Source organism: Mobula hypostoma, chromosome 18, assembly GCF_963921235.1.
Source record: "Mobula hypostoma chromosome 18, sMobHyp1.1, whole genome shotgun sequence".
NCBI lineage: Eukaryota > Metazoa > Chordata > Chondrichthyes > Myliobatiformes > Myliobatidae > Mobula > Mobula hypostoma.
In genome coordinates, this window is record NC_086114.1 from 25,418,049 (window position 1) to 25,441,327 (window position 23,279).

The following is a 23,279-nucleotide window of genomic DNA, read 5'->3' on the forward strand; positions in this document are numbered from 1 at the left end:
TAAGCTCCTGGGGAAAGGATATAGAACTTTTGCAATATTGTTAAGTAGGGGTTTGTGAGTTGAGATTCACCTTTGCATCAATCCTCAGTATTTAAATTCCATTAACTTTAATAAGGAGATACGAGGAATGAGCTAATAATTCATTCTCAACTATTTTAAAGTATTGGAAAATGGAAATCCAAAATGCAGTGTCTCTCTGCCAACAGAAAAATGTTGGGACTGGGGATCAATAGAAAGCTAAGCTTAGATTTTTGAAAGACAAGGATTAACTTTAACCACTAAAGTGATACAAATGAAACAGCACTGTTCCAAAGGGAGTAGAGGAACAGGGATCCTGGACGCATTGTATATAATAATAACTACTTATGAGAATGTTTAAAGAGCAGGTAGTAAAGTAAGTCAATTTATCAGATTCATAAACAACAGCACAGAATACAGAAGTAGGAAAGTTATGTTGAACTTGTGCAAAAAACATGTTAGGCTACCAAAGCAATACACACAAAACACTGAAGGAACTTAGGACAGGCAGCATTTATGGAAAAAGGTAAACAGCTGATGTTTCGGGCAGAGACCCTGCATCAGGACCTTCATGCACTCCTGATGAAGGGTCTTGGCCCAAAATGTTGATTGTTTACTCTTCCTCATAGATGCTACCTGGCCTAATGAGTTCCTCTAGAATTTATTTGAGTGTGTTGCTTGGATTTCCACCATCTGCAGATTTTCTCAAGTTTGGGCTACCAAAGTTCAAAGTTCAAAGTAAATTTATTGTCCAAGTATGTATGTATCACCATATACTACCTGAGATTCATTTTCTTGCGGGCATTCGCAGTAGAACAAAGAAATACAATAGAATCAGTGAAAAACTACACACAAAGGAAGAATGACAATCAATGTGAAAAAGAAGACAAACTGTGTACCAGTGAAGTATTTCATCAAGTTCTGGTTATAAATATGAAAGTCCTTGAAATAATGCAAAAAAAGAAATTTATCATAATAGTTCCAAAAATTATATTTAAAAGTTAGATTGAAAAAGTTGGAAATAATCTTCAAGGAGTAAGGGAAGTTGAAGGAATCATTGACAAAATGCACTAGATTATGACAGGTTCGGATAAGATAGGCATGGAAAACAGTCCAATTAGTTGATAGTCCAAGGACAAGGGTAACACAGTATTAAGCAAGAAAAACAGACAGGATGTGAAGAAGGACATATCTTTGCTGTAACTAACAGTGACCTGGAACTCATTCCCTTTGACTGTGTTTCAGAATGCTTTTTAGATTAATGGATTTCAGCCACAAGATTTAACTTGAGAAAACATGGCTATTTTTAGAGTCATTAGGCATAAAGTATGCACCACCAATTCCATGCTAATGTTCAACCACCAATTTACACAATCCTTCATTGATTGTTGGGGCATACGACTTTAATTTTCTGCCTGCTCTGTACTTTCTCTGTAACACTTTATTCTTCATTCTAGTATTGCCTTTCACTCATATTACCTTGCTGTACTGATGTGATAAAATGATCTATATGAGTGGCCTGCAAAATAAAGTTTTTCACCGAAGCTTGGTACATGTGACATTAATAAACCAATTACCAATTACCGAGAATCAGGTTCAGGGTCCACTGCAGATACTGAAATCTGGAGCCAAACACACAACGCTGGAGGAACTCAGCAGATCAGGAAGCTACTACAGAGGGAAATGGGCAGTGAGTTTCAGGTCGAGATTATTCATCTGGACTGCTGATCAGCCAATCATATTGAAGGAATCTTACAGAAAATAAGCATGTTCTTTTCATTACATGTCAAATAATATTACAGAACAAATATATTTCTTACATAGAATCATAGAATCATTGAAATCTACAGCATATTACAAGTCCTTTGGCCCCCAATGTTGTGCCAAATATGCAATCTTTTTAATTAGAATGTCAGGTGAATTTTGAATATTTTAAGATATTTATTCAAGGAAATTACAATCTGTGCAAGATTGATTTTGAGGGACTAGACAGGTTATTAAACAGTAATAATTGTTAAACTTCCGTACATGGAGCAAATTATTACAGTAGTTAATACAATTTAGTACATGTAGTCTTAAACTATCTTAAAACCCACATAGCAAACTGTAATCATTTCACAACAATCTGAAAATGCATGTAATTCACATTAATACCTTGAGTTCCCTTGATTCTGTTGGAGTAAGCAGTACATGATTAAAATCCATGAAATCACAGAAATCCTATTGTTATTGTTATTGGTGATTCCATAGGATAATGATAATAAGCAATGATAATATGTCAGAATGCAGCCAAACATCCAGAGTTACAAAAATATCTTTGGGTATTATTTATCATAGTTCAGTGGGAGGGAAATACTGTGACAGGATGCGAGACTGGTAACATTGTTTCATTCACTACCTATGAGAAAAGTTTGTGATCAACCCCTTACTGAGGCATAGATACACAGTGTAAAATAAATGACATATGGCTACAAATTCATGGTGTTTTATTTATTCAATCCGCCAAGTCTTGGATTGACTTTGAAAGGCACTTGATTGATTCCAGGATGGCTTGAAGTAACATAGATAAATGCTGCTGGCGGTTGAGAGAAATCTGAGGTAATTATAAAAAAAAATCAGATGTTTGGGGAATTGCCACAGGGGAAACACATTTGTATGAGGGCAAATCAGAATCTTGTGTTACAGAGCCTTAGTTTTTCTTTTGTTGAGTGAAGTCCAATCTGGTCTAGTAATTCACCTAGACCAGAACTGGTCCTTGTTATATCACCCAGAACACGTTTATAGCTTATGTTCTATTATCTACATTGGAGTTTTTTCTGATCTCTTGAAATAGGACAGGCATTAGATGAAACAAGTAGTCAATGTAAAAGGGATTCAGAGTAAAATGTTCCAGAGTAACTGTTGAGAATGTAAAGCAAAACAAAACTGCAATTTGAAATAAAACCAGAGAATGCTGCATACGTCCAGCTGTCAAGCAGAATCGGTGGAGGCAGAAACAAAGCCAGTTTCAGTCACTTTTTTTCTCTCTGACAGAAAACACTGACTGTTTTTCTCTCTTTGTAGATGCAGTCTGACCAGCATTTTCCATTTTTAACCACACCCTCTTCTCGTTACTACCATCCTGAAGACCCACTCTCAACAATTTAGAAGCAATTTCTTTCCTTCCATCATCAGATTTCTGAATGGTCCATGAACCATAACACAACCTAATTATTCCTTTTTGTACTACTTATTTATTTTAAAATTTATAGTAATGTTCTGTCTTTGCACTGTGCTGTTGCCACAAAACAGCAAATACAATGTCATATAAGACAGTGATAATAAACCTGATTGAGATTCTGATTCTGAGGTGTTGAATGCAACAAATTTCTTATCCTTAAACATGAGGATAACAGTTGCAAATTACCCTATACCATCATGCATTTACATGTTGCTTGGGTAACTCCATCTCTGTATTTGTAGACATTGTCCACTAGGTTATCCATCTGGTCTAATAAGGTATCACCAACTGGAAATTGAGTACTTGAGGATGAACACTTTGTCTATTTGATGGCATTTACACTGCCACGTAACCACAGGCACGTCTGTTTTTTTTTGTTGCATCACGTACTGTCTCGAATGCCAATATGTCCTCGGGCAATACATTCCAACAATCTTCAGTAAGTATTTAGATAATTATTTCCATTCTGCTTCATTCAATAATTGTACAAAGAAGGCAGATGCAAACCATGACATCTCTGCAAATCATTAAACATCTTGCACGTCATTAGAACTTCTGAAGATTTTTGGGTCCTGCTTGTGTAGGATGTTTACAGCTGAAATATAAATAGCAATTTCGTGTGTAATATTGTATGATGTCACAGAAAAAATAAATTAAGAATTGTATATTGGTTTATTATTGTCACATATACTGAGATGCAGTGAAGAACATCTTGCATACAGCTCAATTCATTACACAGTGTATTGAAGTAGTGTAAGTTAAAACAATAACAGAATGCAAAATAAAGTGTTACAGTTACACAGAGTGCAGTGCAGGTAGGCAATGATGTGTAAGGTTATGATGAGGCAGATTTTGACATCAAGAGCCCACCTTATCAGAGTAGGGAACCGTTTAAGAATCTTATGACTGCAGGATAAAAGCTGTCCTAGAGTTTTGTGGTATGTAGTTATGGGCTTTTGCGTCTGTCCAATAGGAGAGGAGAGAAGAGAGAACTTCTGGGATGGGAGCGGGTTTTTGATTTTGATGACTGTTTTACTGATGCAGTAGGAAATGTAGAAAAAGTCAAAGGAAAAGAGGCTGATTCTGTGATGTGCTGAGCTGTGTCCATCGCATGGTTTTGCGTGGTAGAGCAGTCGCTATACCAAGCTATGGTACATCAGATAACATGCTTTTTTATGGCACATCAATCAAATTTGGTGAGGGTCAAAGAGGACATGGAAAAATTCCTTAGCCTCCTAAAGAAATAGAGATACAGATGAGCTTTTTCTCTGTGGTATCTACATGGTTGGACCAAGACAGACTATTGATAATGTTCTCTCCTAGGAACTTGAAGCTCTCAGACCTCTTGACCTCAGCACCACTGAGGTAACAGGAACGCGTGCACTGCCTTCCCTTCCTGAAGTCAATAACTGGCTCTTTTGCCCAAGCTCATCATTATTTGAGGAATAGCACACTATGGTGTTATCATCTGCAAACTTGTAGATGGACAGAGCAGAATCTGGCCACTCACAGGGAGTAGAGTGGTGGGCTGAGTATGCAGCCTTGTGGGACACTAGTTTTGAGAATAATCATGGTGGAGATGTTACTGCCTATCCTTACTATTGTGGTCTGTTGGATAGGAAGTCAAGGATCCACTTGCAAAAGGAGGCGTAGAGTCCCAGGTTGAGAAGTGATAGCATTGAAGGCAGAGCTGCGATTGATATACAATAGTCTAATGTAGGTATCTTTACCTTCCAAATGCTCCAGAGCTGAGTGTAGGGCCGAGGAAATGGCGTCCATGGAAACCTGCAGGTGAATTGCAGTGTGCCGAGGTTGATACGGAGGCTGAGGTTAATGCGTGCCATAAGCAGCCTCTTGAGGCACTTCACAATGGTGGATGTCAGAGCCACCCTGTCGTAATTATTAAGGCACTTTATCCTGTTTTTCTTATGTACTGGGATGATAATGGTCTTCTTAAAGCAGGTGGCTTCAGACTGAAGCAAGGAGAGGTTAAAAATATCTGCAAATATCCCTACCAGCTGATCTACACAGGTTCTAAGACATGCCTGGAGATATTATCCAGGCCTGCTGGTCTCTGCGGGTTCACTCAATGGAAGACTGATTTTACGTCCACTACACTGACCATGGATTCAGGTGCACTGGAGGATGTTGGGGTGGGTGGTGACATTCCAATGGCCTTCTTTTCGAAATGTGTATAGAATGCATTAATATCATTGGGAAAGGATGTGTTGCTCTCGGTGATGCTGTCTGACTTTGTTTTGTAGTCTTTATAAGCCCATGTAAGCCCTTCTACAATTGAAGGCTTGTCTGGGATTCAATCTTGGACTAGTATTATCTCCTGGTACCCTGAAAGCTTTAGAGGTTGTATCTCAAATTTAGATTAGAAATGATGTTCACAAGCAAATTTTGGTCTCCTATCACCTGTTGAAGTTGTGGTCTAAATTCAAAAGTCCCCAGGACTGTCACCATTCCAATTACATAAAAGATGGATGCCAGAGCCAAATTAGATTAGGTTAGATTAGATTATGAGGACACTCTGTCCTCGTTTATTGTCATTTAGAAATGCATGCATGCAATAAGAAATGATACAATGTTCCTCCAGAGTGATATCACAAAAAAAACAAGACAAACCAAAGACTAACACTGACAAGACCACATAATTATAACATATAGTTACAGCAGTGCAAAGCAATACCATAATTTGATAAAGAGCAAACCATGGGAACAGTTAAAAAAAAGTCTCAAAGTTCCAATCAACTCCCGATAGTCCCCGATAGCAGGCAGCAGAAGGGAGAAACTCTCTCTGCCATAAACCACCAGGCACCGACAACTGTTGATGCATTGGAAGCACCCAACACCAGCCGACTCTGAGTCCATCTGAAAACTTTGAGACTCTGGCCAGACCTTCAACACCGAGCACTGAGCACCATCTCTGTCAAGCGCTTCGACCCCATCCCGGCCACCGAGCAACAAGCAAAGCCAAGGATTCGGGACATTCCCCTCCAAAGACTCTGGATCACACAGTAACAGCGGCAGCGAAAAAGGCATTTCAGAAGTTTCTCCAGATGTTCCTCCGTTCTCTCACATCTGTCTCCACCAAATCAGGATTGTGCACCGCACCCTACTTGACAGATTACAGATATCATTCACCGGAGTGGCCGCGTAAGCTGCGTCGCACCGCCATCTTCTCCTCCTCTGTAAGTAAATTCTGTAAGTATTAAAAAAAGCTGTGATAATGTGATCAAATTCAGAATAAGTAAACACACAGAACTTCTTACATTCAGAACTACCTCATGATGCTGATGTAGGAACAATTTTCTGGGGCTGGGGTGCACAGTAATGTAGCAAATAGCATAACACCATTATAGCATAAGTGACTGGTGACCTGGGTTCAGTTCCCTTCATTGTCAGTAAGGAGTTTGTACATTCTCTCTGTGACTACATGGGTTTCCTCTGGATACTCCAGTTCATCCCACATTGCAAAAACGTACAGGTTAGTCGGTTAATAGGTCACTTGGGCATAATTGGCTGGCACGGTCTGATTGGGCCAGAAGGACCTGTTACCGTGCTGTAAGCAAATGATGAAATAAGCTAGGTGTGATCTTTACAGCAAATGCTAAAAGGATAAAACTTTGGAATTAAAGCACTCCGGTTTATAAAGATTGAGTCACACCAGAGCAAATAGTAAGCATCAGTGACTGGAATATTTCCATATTCTCGCAACATTGGTTGTCTTTCCAATCTATGATCTTCCCAGGCAAGAGATGAACTGAGAGCAGGATCATATTCTTCAATTGGCTAATTAACGTTTTTTTCTATTAGGGTTACTCTTGGTAGTAACCCTGCCTGATGCAACAAGCAAGTTTTTCACTGCACCTGTACTTCACCATACTGTTGCACACGGCAATAAAATTGACTTGATGTTATTAGTTTCTATGGTGGAAGTGCACATGGCCATTGCAACATATTTGTTTCCAATGCTTGTGCCATGCTCTGGCTTGAGAAAACTACCTGGATCATGATTACATGGCTTTAGACTTTGAAACAGTGTGGATTATATTGACTGCCACCTTACAGAGACCAGTATGGACAATTCCAAGCATGCCTGATGGGATAGGATCAGGTGGATGATAGGATTCAGTAACACATATTCCTCTTTGAATCAGAAGTAGTTGGTTCAATTCTCACTTCCAAACTTTGAGCAAAAATGCTCCATTATCAGAATATGCTGCTTTTCATATGAGAGATTAAGGAGGATTTGTTTGTTCCTTCTGATGAATGTAAAAGAGCCCATGCACTTCATTCTATGTTTCCTTGGACCAACATTTATCCTTCATTATCATTACTAAAACTGATTATTGATATACATCCCTCATTTGAATTTTCCATCTTGTTTCCAGTCATTGTCTCTGTCATTAACACACTATACTGTTCCACCTCACCTCTCTGTCATTGACACCCATGTCAGTGTATCCAATGCAAATTCCAAGAGCAGCATCTGCATTTCCATCTAAGAACATGGCAATATCCGGAATTCAGTACTACATTCAGAAATTTCAGATAACCAGCCATTCCAGTTTGTGTCAAAATTGTCCAGCTCTGATATAACATTAGCTCAATCTCCCTCCACAGAGACTGCTTGCTTTTGAAACAGACTGCAAGTATAGGTACTATGATACTGCATGCTTAGATCAAGCAACTGAGGAAGATTTTATTTTAAAATGATTCTTTTCGGCTTTGAGAAGAGCAAACAATTGAAGAGCAAACTGATGAGAGGTATGGATGAAATCAGGAGTTATCTTTTTACCCAGAGAGTGGTAAGCATGTGAGACAGGCAGTGGTTGGGGAGAAGGAACCAATGGTTTGGAATTTTGTTTATTACTATCACATGTACCAAGATACAATGAAAAGTTTGTCTGCATAATGTTTATACAGATCAAATCGTTATACAATGCATTGAGCTAAAACAAGGCAAAACAATAATAATGCAGAATAAAGTGTAAGAACTATTGGAAAAAGTGCAGTGCAGGTAAATTATAAAGTGCAAGATCATAACAAGGTAAATTATGAGGGTATGAGTCCATCTTATCATATAAGATGTCCCTTCAAGAATCCGATAACAATGGGATAGGAGTTGTCCTTGAACCTGGTGGTATGTACTTTCAGGCTTTTGCATCTTCTGCTTGATGGAAAGCGGAGAAGAAAGAATGTCTGGGGTGGGTAGAGTCTTTGATTATGTTGCTTTTTTAGGCAGAGTCCATAGAAAGGAGGCAGATGCCTGTGATATGCCAAACTGTGTCCACAACTCTACAGGTTCTTGCAGTCAGGTACTGAGCAGATGGCACACCAATCTGTTATCCATTGGTATAGTCACTTAGGACATACCAATTTTTTTTTAGCCTCCTGAGGAAGTTGAGGCATTGGTGAGCTTGTTGGGCCATGATATCAATGTGGTTGAGCCAGGAGAGATTATTGGTAATGATCACACTTGGGAACCTAAAGCTCTAAAACCTCTCAAGCTCAGTACCATTAATGTAGACAGGAGGATGTGCACTGCCCTCCTTTCAGAAGTCAATGGGCAGCTCTTCTGTTTTGTTAAGGGAAAGATTATTATCATAACACATTAAAGGCAGAACTGTAGTTAACAAACAATAGTCCGAAGGAGATGGATATATAAGGGTGGGAAGAGGTGCTGTACAAAAGCAGTGACAAATTAGTCAAACTGATCTGCCACAATGCTATAAAATTTAGATAAAACATTCTGTAAGCTGAGCAGCTGAATTAAATGAAGAAAATATTTTAAATTGCCCATCTAAATTGTTATGTAATTTTTATTTATGGCATGAAAACCTTTTGCTAAATTCATTATATTAACTCTAGTGTTGCTAATAGTTAGGTAATTCTGTCAAGATGTTGAAAAGGTCAGATTTAGGCATAGGGCTTGATGGGCAGATTGTTCTTTCCTCATACTAATGATCAGTTGAGTTTTACTGTGCTCAGAGGAAATGGGTAAACTTGGTTGTGATTTTTTTCCCATTGTCAATACAGTCCAAAACTTGTTGCAGGAACTAACAATCTGCCAATGTACTAAGTAATCAATAGAATGTTTCGCTGAACTATTGACTAAAGAGCTCTGATAACTTGTATTTTGTGTTCACAATCTAAACAAACTATCACTCAATTCTCCTTTAAGGCAATTCGGATTTATTAAAGATTTGCCACACCATTAACGCAGATTTAAAAATAAAATCTCCCTTGGTTTATTCACATCATGGTTAGCATATCCAATTAAGCAATATTCGGGGTACCAGTCAAAAAAGAGAGGTTCTGGTTGAAAGCATAAAGCAGTAGTCTGTACCCACATGACATGAGCTATTCCAGAATCTTCAGTCTATATGTTTTAGATACTGTCACCTTCAGTGGTATAACCATATAACCATATAACAATTACAGCATGGAAACACGCCATCTTGGCCCTTCTAGTCCGATATGTAGGAGGGTGACCAGTTACTCTCATGGGATCAGTTATGAGTCCTTTTCATATATTTCTATTTCATTACAAGTTTAACTTTGTTTTTTTAAAGGATGTCAAAGCATATTGGCAGTTATGCAAAGTTAAATCAAGTTTATTGTCCTGTGCAGAAACAGAGCGAGGAACAAGTACAATGAAAAACTGAGACAGACGTAGATTCTACAGATGCTGGAAATCTTCCGCAACACATACAAAATGCTAAATGAGCAAAGTAAACAATCAATGTTTCAGGCTGAAACCCTTCATCAGAACTGAAAAGTCCCAAACAGACAACTGTATATTTCCCTCCACAGATGCTGCCTGACCTGCTGAGTTCCTCCAGTACTTTGTGTGTGTGGCACAATGAAAAATTGGTTTGCAGCAGCATCACAGGTATATTGGTACAAACAACACTCAAAGCATAATTTATACATAAATCACACAAGAGCTGAACAAACAGAGAGAAAAAAAGCTGTGCACAAACAAGATCTTAGTGCAAGGAAAAAGACACAATCAGAGACAAGCTGTGAACATGCCAGAGGTGATCCATAGTACTACACTGCAGAGGTAGAGTTAGGGTTCTGCAACTTGGTTCAAAAACCTAATGGTTGCAGGAAGGCAAAAGGTGCGGAGATTCACCAGAGTGGTCTGAGTTCCATGGAGGAGCTGGGGCTGAGGTTAAGGGAGATTTGATTATGGGGTTTACAATCCTCTTGGATTGACGTAAAGCAGAAAGGGAGAAATTGTTCCTTCTGCCAGATAAGAAGGTCAGAAACGGTGACAGAGAATGCAGAATTAAGATGATTGTCAAAAACAGAATGCCAAATTTTATGCAGCAAGCCTCCATGACCCAGAATACACAAGCCAGAAGGAGGTGGAAACAGCCACAATAGTAACTTTCGTAACTAATTCGGATACAGGTGTCCCCCACTTTTCGAACGTTCGCTTTACGAAACCTTACTGTGGGCCACTGCACCACCTCAACCTCCAACGACTCAGCCAAACTCACTTTGTCCTTACTTCATTCACCACGATCGAAACGCTTAATTATGTCTAGTTTTACGTTAAGTGTAACACCCTTACGAGCTCTTTTAGGCTTCTCCAATACCTTAGAAATCATCTTGCTAATGGTTGCTCAAGATAAATTGAGATAAAGCACAGATGCCCACTGACACATGTTTAAGCAACGCCGGCTAGAGTGCAGCTCCAAGGAAGGAGCTTGGCAGCTCGGGGCATGCGCTGCCTTTTTTCGTAACAGTGAAAACACCTTCTGTTAGCGAAAACAGGTAACAAATGAGGTGAGGTTTTTTTTTAGGTGCCACCTGGCATGTAAATGCCAACCCAGATCAGAGGCGATTGCCGATTGGTTTGTCTCTGATCTGAGCCAACATTTACGTGCCAGGTGGCACCTAATTAATTAGCTTGTTTGTTTCGGCTTTTTTTTTAACGATGTGTTGGGTGCTTCCCGGCTACTGCTGCACCACTGCATGCTTCACAGATCGGTATCGGGTCACTGCCTGGAGGGTGGAGGCCACTGCACCAGCTCAACCTCCAACGACTCAGCCTAACACACCATCATCAGTGTGCTCGGCGCTGTCTTCCCGATTCCAGTAAGTGATACTACAATGTACATACATTATTTCTAATTTATATAGGCTGTGTATTTTTATGTGTTATTTGGCATGATTTGGCAGCTTCATAGCTTAAAGGTTACTGGAGAGAGTGTTTCTGCCGAGAGCGCTTGCGTGAGATTTTCACTATGGTGGACAGTGCGGCAATGATTGTAAAAAAGAATTTCTACTTTATATAGGCTGTGTATTTATCATATCATTCCTGCTTTTACTATATATCACTGTTATTTTAGGTTTTATGTGTTATTTGGCATGATTTTGTAGGTTATTTTTTGGGTCTGCGAACACTCACAAATTTTTCCTATATAAATAAATGGTAATTGCTTCTTCACTTTACGACATTCCAGCTTACGAACCATTTCATAGGAACGCTCTGCCTTCAGATGGCGGGGGAAACCTTGACTATGTTCTACCTGCCACTTTGCCCATTCTAAGTTCTTCTAGTGATTTCCTGCTTCCTCAAAATTACCTGTGCAACCAACTATCTCTGAATTGTCCACAAGCTTGGCCACAAAGCCATCAATTCCAGCATTCAAATCATTGACATATAACGTGAAAAGAAGCAGTCCCAACAATGACTCTTGTGGAATATTACTAGTCACCAGCAGTCAACCAGAAAAAGCCCCCTTTATTTCCCCTCTTTGCCTTCTGCCAGACAGCCAATCTAATTTCCATGTACAGGTGGCCCGAACGTTCGCTTTACGACACCTCGCTGTTACGAAAGACCTACATTAGTTACCTGTTTTCGCTAACAGAAGGTGTTTTCACTGTTACGAAAAAAGGCAGCGTGTGAAAAAGGCAACGCATGCCCGAACAGCCAAGCTCCTCCCCAGAACTGCATTCTAGCCAGCATTGCTTAAACACGTGCTTTATCTCAATTTATTTTGTGCATCTGTTAGCAATTTGAGTTCTAAGGTTTTGGAAAAGCCTAAAAGAGCTCATAAGGGTATTACACTTAGCGTAAAACTAGACATAATTAAGCATTTTGATCGTGGTGAACGAAGTAAGGACATTGTCCACGCGTTGAGCTTGCCTGCATCCACCATTTGCACTATTTATATGCAGAGAGAAAGAATTTTTAAAGCTGCCGATGTTACTGTTGGTTCTGATCATAGCAAAGTGGTCTCTCTTAGTCGGCATCAAATAATGGATAAAATGGAAAGTCTATTGCTTGAGTGGATTGATGGGTGTACAAAGCATGGTGTTTCATTAAGTTTTCTTATACTTAAGGAGAAATCAGTCAGTCTTTTTAATAAGCTGAAACAGAAAGCACTGGACGATGGTGATGAAAGTGGAATTTAAAAGTTTGATTGGTTTCTGAGGCGAGGGCAGCTTCATAGTTTAGGCAGTGGTCCCCAACCTCTGGGCTGCTGACCGATACATTGCCGTGAAGAACGCAGGGGTGCAGCGGTAGCCGGGACGCACTCAGCACATCTTTAAGATAAAAGCCGAAATAAACAAGCTAATTAATCTGGTGCCGCCCGGCCCGTAATTGTCGGCCCAGATCAGAGGCAGTTGCTGATTGCGTCAGGTGGTTATTCGTATAAGCAAGTGTTTAACTGTGACGAAACTGTAATTTATTGGAGTCTTCCCGATTCCGGTAAGTGAAACTACACTGTACATACATTATTTCTGCTTTATATAGGCTGTGTATTTTTATATGTTATTTGGTATGATTTGGCAGCTTCGTAGCTTAAAGGTTACTGGAGAGAGTGTTTTTGCCGAGAGTGCTTGCGCCGTGTTTTTGCCGAGAGCGCTACCGTGAGATTTTCGCTGCGCTAGACAGTGCTGCAGAAAAGTATTTCTACTTTATATAGGCTGCGTATTTATCATATCATTCCTGCTTTTACTATATGTTACTGTTAATTATTTTTGGTTTTATGTGTTATTTGGTATGATTTGTTAGATTATTTTTTGGGTCTGGGAACACTCAAAAATTTTTCCCATATTAATAAATGGTAATTGCTTATTCACTTTATGATATTCATGCTTAAGAACCGTTTCATAGGAATGCTCTACCTTCGGATAGCGGGGGAAATTTGTATGTGGAATTTGCAGACGTGCAGCGAAGGAGCAGGGATAAATTGGAAAATAAGTTCATTGTTGTCACATGGACGAAGGTAGAGTGAAAAACCTGTCATGCATACTGCTTATACAGATCAATTCATTACAACAGAGCATTGAGGTAGTACAAGTTAAAACAATAACAGGATGCAGATGAAGTGTTACAGTACAGGTAGACAGTAGGGTGTGATGCCATATTGAGGTAGATTGTGAGGTCAAGATTTCATTTTATTGTACTAGGGGGGTATTTAGTTGTCTTATAACAGTGACTTTGACCTGAAGGGATAAATTTATTTCACTTTTCACACAGGAAAAAGACAGAGGTCCACGAACCAGTCCTCAACAGGGGATCAGCAGTAGAGATAGTCAGTAACTTTAGATTCCTTGGTGTTACCATATCAGAGGATCTGTCCTGGGATCAGCACATATGTGCCATCACAAAGAAGGCACAACTGCCCCCCAGCTTTTTTAGAAGTTTGTGTAAATTCAGCATGTCATGTAAAACTCATATAGAGGCACAGTGGACAGTATCCTGGCTAGTTGCATCATGGACAAGTATGGAAATACTAATGCCCAGGAAGGGAAAAGTCTGCAAAAGAAGTAAATGCAGCCCACTCCATCATAAGCAAAGTGTTGCTCTCTTCTCATCAGGTAGGTGGTACAGGAGCCTTGGGTCCCACACCACCAGGTTCAGGAACAGTTATTACAACTATCAGGCTCTAAGCCAGTGTGGATAACATCACATACCTCAATGCTGGACACACTTCACAACCTATAGACTCACTTTCAAGGGCCCTACAACTCATGTTCTCAGGATTATGTATTTAGTTTCATAATTATTTACAAAACTTGTCTTTTAATCGCACATTGGTTGCTTGTCAGTCTTTGTTATTTATAGTTTTTCATAAATTCTATTGTATTTCTTTAATTTTCTTGTAAAATCTTGCAAGAAAATGAATCTCAGGGTAGCATACAGTGACATATATGTACTTTGATAATAAATTTGCTTTGACTTTGAGATACAGGCTGACCTGCTGAGTGTTTCCAGAATTTTCTGTTGCTTTTATTCCATAGTTCAAGTATATTGTATATTTTCATTTACTGGTTCATCGATGTCCTCAAAGAACAATGGTACAACTCTAGGCTCAAAGCAAAGTGGTTGACTCTGACTGCCCTCTGTAAAGGCCCAGCAAATCATTCTGTTCAGGAGCAGTTAAGAATGGATGTTACATTCTGTGAACGAATAAAAGGAAAAATACACTTTTGAAGGAAAGAATCATATCTGATCAGCAGGTTCTTAAGCGGCCTGCCCAAGGCTATTGTCCTGTACGGATGATAGCTAATGCCAGAATTGCCCTCAGGGGGTTCTATTAAACATTAATCTTTCATCCTGACTTGGCAGACTCCAGGCATACAACAGCTGAGCATAATCGCGTGGGCTGTGTACTTTGCAGGGAGCACACAAATGATAACAGACAATGACAGAAGCAATCACTTACAATGGAAACGATAGCTGGTGGTCTCCATGGTCCAATCTTACTCATATAGATGGGTCTAGGAGGATTTGATACTGCACAGATCTGTCTCTACTATGTGTTTTATAGAATCAAGTGATTAATATACGTACAAGATACATTAATTGCCTTGAAACTTGCCTTAGAAGATACAGGGTACAACCTTTCGATTGAAATCTCTCTGATCTCTAGATGGATTGAATTTTTGCAGCATCAAATCCTCTCGGCATAAAATGTAAGAAATCGCCTATTGATGTTTGTGGTTTCTGATCTCTCTTGGTTAACTTACCCAGCTCCCGAAAGTCACCATTCAGACTGTCTTTCATCCGTTGTTGCTCAGTCAACATTGCAAGTACCCTTCACTCAACTCCACATCAGAGCCCTTTGTTCATCCAGACATATTCTCAGCTAAAATTGAAAGAATACACAGAAAATTTACAAGGCTGCAGCCGGGAATTAAGGGCCTGAGTTATAGGGAAAGTTGAATAAGTAGGGACTTTATTTCCTGGAGCACAGGCGAAGGAGTGGAGATTTGATAGAGATACACAAAATTATATGGGGTATAAATAAGCTTTTCTCACTGAGGTTGGGTGAGACTAGAACTAGAGGTCACAGTTTAAGGGTGAAAGGTGAAATATTTAAGGGGAACCTGAGGGGGCACTTTGTCACTTAGAGGGTGGTGCGAGTGTGGAATGAGCTGCCAGCAGAAGTGGTGGAGGGAGTTCGATTGCAACAGTTAAGAGAGGATTGGATAGGTACATGGATGGGAGGGATATGGTCCAAGTGTGGGTGGATCGGACTAGGCAGAATAACAGCTCAGCACAGGCTAGATGACCCAAAGGCTCTATTTCTGTGCTGTACAGCTTATGATTCTATGACTACGACTCGAACAAACAGAATTACAAATCTCCTTCTAATCTCTGATTCCACTTTTGCACTTCTGCTCTCTTTTTACTGAATCAGTGTATCAGAGGCAATGCTAGTGTTTATTGCCCATCCCCAATTGCTATTGAAAAGATAGTGACAAGCTGCCTTCTGAAACTGCTGCAGTCTAGTCTTTGACAGCCAATTACTACAGACACCAAGTCTCACTTTGTATCAATTATAGATGCTGATCTTGAGTGTAAACAAATCTTTCAGAGCACAGTTAGATTCTACCATTTGCATCACAAATCGGGTTTGTTTGTTTGTCTCCAGGGCTTCACTGTGGACAGAGCTGTCTAAAGCATCAAACAACCTGCTGGAAGAACTCAACAGGTCAAGCAGCAACTGTGGAGGCAATTTCAGGCTGAAAACCTGCAACAGGACCCAAAATTTCAATATTCCTATTACTCCTTTTCCCTAGGCAAAAGCTGCTTGACCAGCTGAATTTCTTCAGCAGGTTATTTGTTGCTCAAGATTCTGGCATCTGCATTCTCTTGTGTTCAGTTAAACCTCACTAGTACCAGTTGCTTTACTAGATATATAAATAAAACTAATTGAAAGAAAAACATGGGGAGACTAGGATAAACATGTACACTTCATTCTTACTTTTAGTGAGATGCACTTATGATGTGGGGCAGTGATGATGTATGTAATTCACATACTTATATATATAACCCACAATGCATTACATAAACAACAAAGAATGCTTAATCAAATGATATGTTCACAATATTACCAAAGTATTACTGAAATATTAAAAACACAACACTCCTCCCTGCTTAACTGTAAACTCCAACTCAGTAGAATGCAACACAACTTAAATACGTAACATATTTTTCGCTTGTCACCTGCTGTGTGTGTGTGTGTATATATATATATATATAGAGTGCATACTATATAATGCAACTACTATATAAACATCCATAACATAGTAAATGTAAAATATGTAAAATTGTCCAATTTAGGCCTAAAGGTTTAACCTCTGGAGAATTTCATACTCTTGTGTGAAAAGGTTACTCTGCTTGGCAGTGAGACTTGTTGCTGTGAAACATTCTTAGGTTCTGGGGCTTCCTCCATAGTGGTTACAGGAGTTGACTGTGGGACTGCAGGAAGTGGTTCTGACAGCTCTGGATCTCTTTCTCCTGGACGTGCTGGCATCCTGAACAGTGCATGACAAGTTGTTTGATCTGATGACCTATCTCAGGCCACCATTCAAAGCTTCAAGCCAACGTTTTTATTTTGACCGCACCTAAATACCAGCACCTGGTACCTTCAACAGGTAGCTCTCAGCTCGGATGGTACGACTTTCAATCCCCACATAAAGCAAACTTCATAAAGGGCAAGTTCATCACGGCATTGGTAAAAATGGGAGAACTGGAATTTCTGATGCACATTTTTCATTGTTATGCAGACCTAACACAGTGTGGGGACTTTTCTGGTTTCCCTTTCAATCATCTCTGCTGTAATAAGGAGACTTTTGAACTGCGTTAAGAAGAATACATTAAGAAGCGTGTCCTCTTTCATAATTTTTTCAGGTATTTCTTATTCCAAAGGTAAATGAGACAATCCATCAGGATTTCCATGGTTAGTTGTCCTCTTGAATTCAATCCTGTACTTCTGTTCTCCAAAAAACAGAACCCATCTCTGCACTTGTAACAATTGTCTATGGATTGAAAAAGGACACAATTCGTTGATAGTCAGTAACAAGGGTAGAAACATCTTACACCCCAGAATAGACTCACAGCATCTCTGCCAACGTAAACATGAATTTTCTCTGCAGCAGTAAGGGATCGTGATTTACGGCTATGGAACGTTCACTTTCATCAGAAAAAGAATCAGAATCAGGTTTATTATCACTGACATGTGTTGTGAAATTTGTTAACTTAGCAGCAGCTGTTCAGTGGAATACATAATATAGAAGAAGAAGAAAAAAATAAAATAATCATAATAATAATAAAAAATCAATCCATCAATCATTCAATTACAGTATACATATATTAAATAGATTAAAAATCGTGCAAAAGAACAACTAATATACATTAAAAAAGTGAGTCAGGGTTCATGGGTTCAATGTCCATTTAGGAATCAGATGGCAGAGGGGAAGAAGCTATTCCTGAATCGCTGAGTGTGCGCCTTCAGGTAAAAACCGTGACTGGTAAAAACAAAATTGTTATGAAAACAACAATGAAGACTCCTTCTTCATCTGAGTGCAACAGTATTCCTGAGTCTCTACACAGAACTTGCATGACTGACAGTAGTTAAATCGGAGAAGAAGCTACTGGAATGATAAAAGAAGCCCTGATCACCCCCAGAGACAGAGGACCTTCATTGCTGCCCTAAATGCCAGGGCATAATGGGCAGTAAGTAAATAAGTAAGCCCAATGTGACTTGCTGGTTGTTGTATTTCACTGTTATGAATGCTATTCTCACAAGAATTCTCTTTTCTCCAGTATAGGTTCTTAATTGGATATCTTCAGGCTTCGGTTCAGTATCTTTGAAATGCTATTCAAATTTGTATGGTGGAATGACTTAAACAGCCAAGCCAGTGTCCATTTCCATTTTAATTAATTTGACATTCACTTCTAATGTAGCCATATTGCTTGTCTATTGTTCGATTCCACACTGTAGATCTCAAAGTTACTCAGTGCTGTGTCACCCTCATCATTATCAACAGCATGCAGTTTAGTGCCCTTTTAAAAACTGTAACTTAAATTTTAATCTTCGTCTCTTCCGTGCGCAGTCCAATTATTTTTATCTGCCCAACATGTTCTTTTTTCTCCTTTGTTGTATTTTCATGCAAGTTTTGCCTTGAAACCTGCATTGGTCTAGTGTATTTTAGCCCATGCCATTAGGGTAACACTATTTGTTCAGGCAGGCCGGTTTATGTTTAGACATTGCAATTGTTCATGCTCACTCTCATTCCTGACTGCAACTCCATTGTGTCCCCATTGGTACAGTAATTTCAACTGCTCTTTTAAATAAGTTGTGCCTCAGTAAGGAGCCATTTTTAATGCTTTCTTGTAAGATTACACAAATTAAACAATCTCTCAGTGCATCATTAAGCCCATCACTGAACTGACAATGTTTAGACAACTTCTTCAATTCAACCACATAAGCTAAAATGGACTTACCTTCCTTTTGATTCTGCTTATGAAAGCTAAAGCGTTCTGCAATCAACGCAATTATTTCTGTTCTAAATGTTCCTGCACTACATTCACAATAGTAGTAGAGCTTGGCTGGTTTAAAATTTCTAAGAAAACTGCATGCTCTTCCACCAAATGCACTCAGCAAAACAGACACTCGTTTCTCATCAGTTATTCCACTTGCTTCAAAACACTGTTCGCTCAGTTTACAAAATCCAGTTATCTTTTGTGCAATCAAACACATCTATCTTTCCGATGTATACACTGGAATTTAGAAGGCCGAGAGGGGATCTGATTGAGACATATAAGATTATTAAGGGATTGGACATGCTAGAGGCAGGAAACATGTTCCCGATGTTGGGGGAGTCCAGAACCAGAGGCCACAGTTTAAGAATAAGGGGTAGACGATTTAGAACGGAATTGAGGAAAAACTTTTTCACACAGAAGGTTGTGGTTCTGTGGAATGCTCTGCCTCAGAAGGCAGTGGAGGCCAATTCTCTGGATTCTTTCAAGAAAGAGTTAGACAGAGCTCTTAAAGATAGCGGAGTGAAGGGATATGGGAAGAAGGCAGGAACAGGGTACTGATTGTGGATAATCAGCCATGATCACAGTGAATGGTGGTGCTGGCTCGAAGGGCTGAATGGCCTACTCCTGCACCTATTGTCTATTGTCTATTGGCTATTGTAGCCAGCCATTTCTGCTTTTTTTTAAAGTTATGATTATTATCAGCTGGTACTGCTCATGAATCTGTGAATTTGTCCACTTTCTGACTTTTTAAAAACTTCACTGTCTCTGTCTCTTCCCAAAGAAGCACATGCTGTGCTGTTTTATTAATTGACCATTTTTAACTCGAATGTCTCACTGTGCTTTTCTGAAACTTGAATGTTTCGCTGCACTCAACAGATCGGTGTGATGATGTATGCCATTCATGTATATTTACATATAATCCACAATACATTATGTAAACAACAAAGAATGCTTAATCAACTAATATATTTACAACAATACTCAAATAATACCCACTCAACAACGCCGTCTATCATTATATCTGGAGCAGGCCATTCATTTCCTTGATCCATCCTTCCTGGGGTGTGATCTGACCACACTTTTTTTAAATCCTATCCCAGTCCTATCCTATCCCAACCACCTAATGAGAAGTAATCATTTCCATAATACTTCACACAACTTCAAGTTGTCCCAAAACACTTCATAACAAATGCTTTTCTGTGAGGTCCCTATTAATTTATGGGGTATATCAGCAGACCTACATCAAGATTCCATGATATTTTTGTGTTACTCATTGAGGGATATATGATATTCAGGATACTGGGGCCTGATACCAAAAATTGACTATCCATCCAAATCCACAGATGCTGCCTGCCCTTCTGATTTTCTCTAGCAGTTTGTTTCTTGCTCCAGATTACAGCATCCACAGTCTCAATTTCAGATTGAAATTTGCCTTTATTTATCACATACATGGAAACGTACAGTGAAATACATACATCGTTTACATACCTAAGGATGTGCTGAAGATAACCCACAAGTATCACCACACATTTTGGCACCAACATAGCATGCCCAGACTGCTCAGCAGAACAACAAAGAACACAACAAGCAACAAAACAATAACAGCAAGACAAGCCCCAACCACTTTCCACTTTCAAACCTCCAGCCTCTTGGCTTTCATCATCGGGCTTTGACTTTCGGAAATCCAATTGACTTTCAGGATTCAATTTTCGATATTGACCCCAAGACTAGTTGATGACGGGTCCCCAAGCTCCAGGCTCAGACTCTGGGCTCATTGACTGACTGGCCCTTGTGCTCCTTCATGCCTCCTGCGCACACAGACATCCAATACTGAGAACCACTGGCCTGGGACAGCCAACATTCACAGATGTCCTTTGTCACACATCCATGTTAACAGCCTTCGAACATAGAGTGGAAGCCATAACTCCAGATGTCCTTTGTCACCCATTTGTGTCACTGGACTTGGAGTATGGTGTGCAGAGAGCAGAGGCCTGACCTCTAACTCCTCCACATCCCAGTTCTAAACCTTAACCTGACTTCCCTCTCTGTCCCTACAATTATCTCTGCAAACTTAAAAATTAATAAAGTCTGAGCAACAACCTCGAAGGTGACAGCAGCTTGGCGTCATTTTGACCGGAAGTGCTTCTTCAGCCTCTGTCATGGATATCTTCCTTGTTCTCCTCTAAAGTGTCTTGGAATCTTTCACGTCCTCCTGAAAAGACCGAAATCTAGTTAACCTTTCATCTGCACAGAGAGAGAGAGAGAGTGCAAACCACAATCAGTGCTAAAATCCAAGTCACAGCCTGGTCTGTGCTCGGTTCTTGTAAACCTAAATCTTGTAATCTTGTAAAATATTCTTCTGTAAGTATTTATCCGGTTTCCTATCTCGGTTCACTTCTGAGGCTGCAGGTCTGTTCGTCTGAAAAGTCAATTATGAATGCGTCCTGTATATTTCTTGCTGTACCTGAAGTTCCAGTCACTTAAGCAGTTTGGGAATGATTACAGAGCAAGGTGCAAAGAACAGCGACTGAGTTGTCAAATTTCAGGTCTCTGAACGTTCATAATGCAGTTGACATTAGATCAATGAGCAATGCTGGCTGAAAATTAAGATATATTACATAATATAAGGTACTTTATCATTAATTCTTTCATGATAAAGCACAGAGGCAGCAGCAGAAGTCATTTGTCTAACAGGCTTGCCGGTTACATGTTGACATGGTTCATAAGGCAGGCACAGAAAAAAGCAAAGGACAGTAGAAAATTTCCATTCATATGAGAGGGCTCAGTTCTAATGTCTCAAGGTCAGCTTGAAAAAGTGCTTTAAGTTAGCTGTAGAAATAGTATTTCAAATTTCAGAGGTCATGGTTAATTATTGAATAAATGGAAATAGCAGATCCCCACAGTATAGTGATTGCTAATTCTCCTACCTGTGAGTAAAGATATTTACCATGAGACCAGAAAACGTAGGGGCAGATTAGGCCATTCAGCCCATCAAGTCTGCTCTGCTGTTCAATCATGGCTGATTTATTTTTCCTCTCAACCCCATTCTCCTGCCATCTCCCTGTAACCTTTGACATCTTTCCGAATCCAGAACCTATCAGCCTCTGCGTTAGATATACCCAAAGAGTTTTCCTCCACAACCATATGTGGCAATGAATTCCACAGACTCACCGCCCTCTGTAAAACACCTTGCCTACTTTTTCCTGCTACTCAACTGTGCCTCTTTGCCAAAGTCTCTCAGGCCAAAGCCTCAGACCTTAGACTCCTTCACTGGCCCACAATAGCTGATTCAAAATGGCCTCCGGGAACATAACCTCCACCTCATTTCACTGAAGCCCCGTAAGCCAGAGCATCAGTACTCCACTACAAATCCGCCCACTCACACAATGGCTACTATGCTTATACCTCATTTCTTTGCATTGGCCTAAGTGAAGCTCACACGTAGTGAGACTTTCTCTTTTCAATGGGTTCTTGCTCTTGCAGCAGTCTGGCCAAAACCCTTCCCAAGGCTAATTCAGAAAAGTGCCTGTGTACACATACACACACACACACACACACACACACACACACACACACACACACACACACACACACACACCAACCTAGATGGACATTTTCTACTTCAGCTAAAGGCAAAATTAAAATTTCAGTTATTTGAAGAATCAAATGGAGATGAAGAGATGAATCTAAGTTTAGTTCTGTTCTTACCCCTGACCACAACCCCTGCAACCTCTATCATGTTCCTTGTTTTCAAAGTCAAATTGTGTTTATTGCCATATGCAGAAAAGCATGTGTACACACCAAGGCAATGAAAAACCTACTTATAGCAGCATCACGGGCACATAGCATAAATTAAATAACATTCACAAAACAGCCTAAATTAAACATAAATTATGCAAGAGAACAGAATTAGAACAGCAAAACAATTCATTGTAGTACAAAGTGAACATAGTTCTGCTAAACAAAGAAATCGATTAAGGTTGTGCTAGTTGGTTCAAGAATCAGAATCAGGTTTAATATCACCAGCATTTGTCGTGAAATTTGTTAACTTAGTGGATGCAGTACAATGCAATACATGATAACATAGAAAAACAATAAATAAGTAAATCAATTACAGTAGGTATATATACGTATAAGCCGGCTGGTGGGGTAGTGGCATCAGCACCAGACTTCAGAGTGAAGGCTCCTGAGTTCGAACTCAGCTGGCTCCCTTGGCACGCTTTCTAT

The 23,279-nt window shown here is 39.7% G+C and overlaps 1 long non-coding RNA gene across 1 annotated transcript; it reads right to left on the bottom strand.

Annotated features, from left to right (window-relative positions):
* Positions 1–5,842: 5,842 nt before the first annotated feature.
* On the bottom strand, positions 5,843–21,280 carry LOC134358174 (uncharacterized). Its single transcript, XR_010020818.1, has 3 exons — positions 21,153–21,280; positions 15,248–15,366; positions 5,843–6,446 (listed from the first exon to the last, which is right to left on the bottom strand). It is a non-coding gene; the product is annotated as an uncharacterized LOC134358174 (long non-coding RNA).
* Between the last annotated feature and the right edge of the window lie 1,999 nt (positions 21,281–23,279).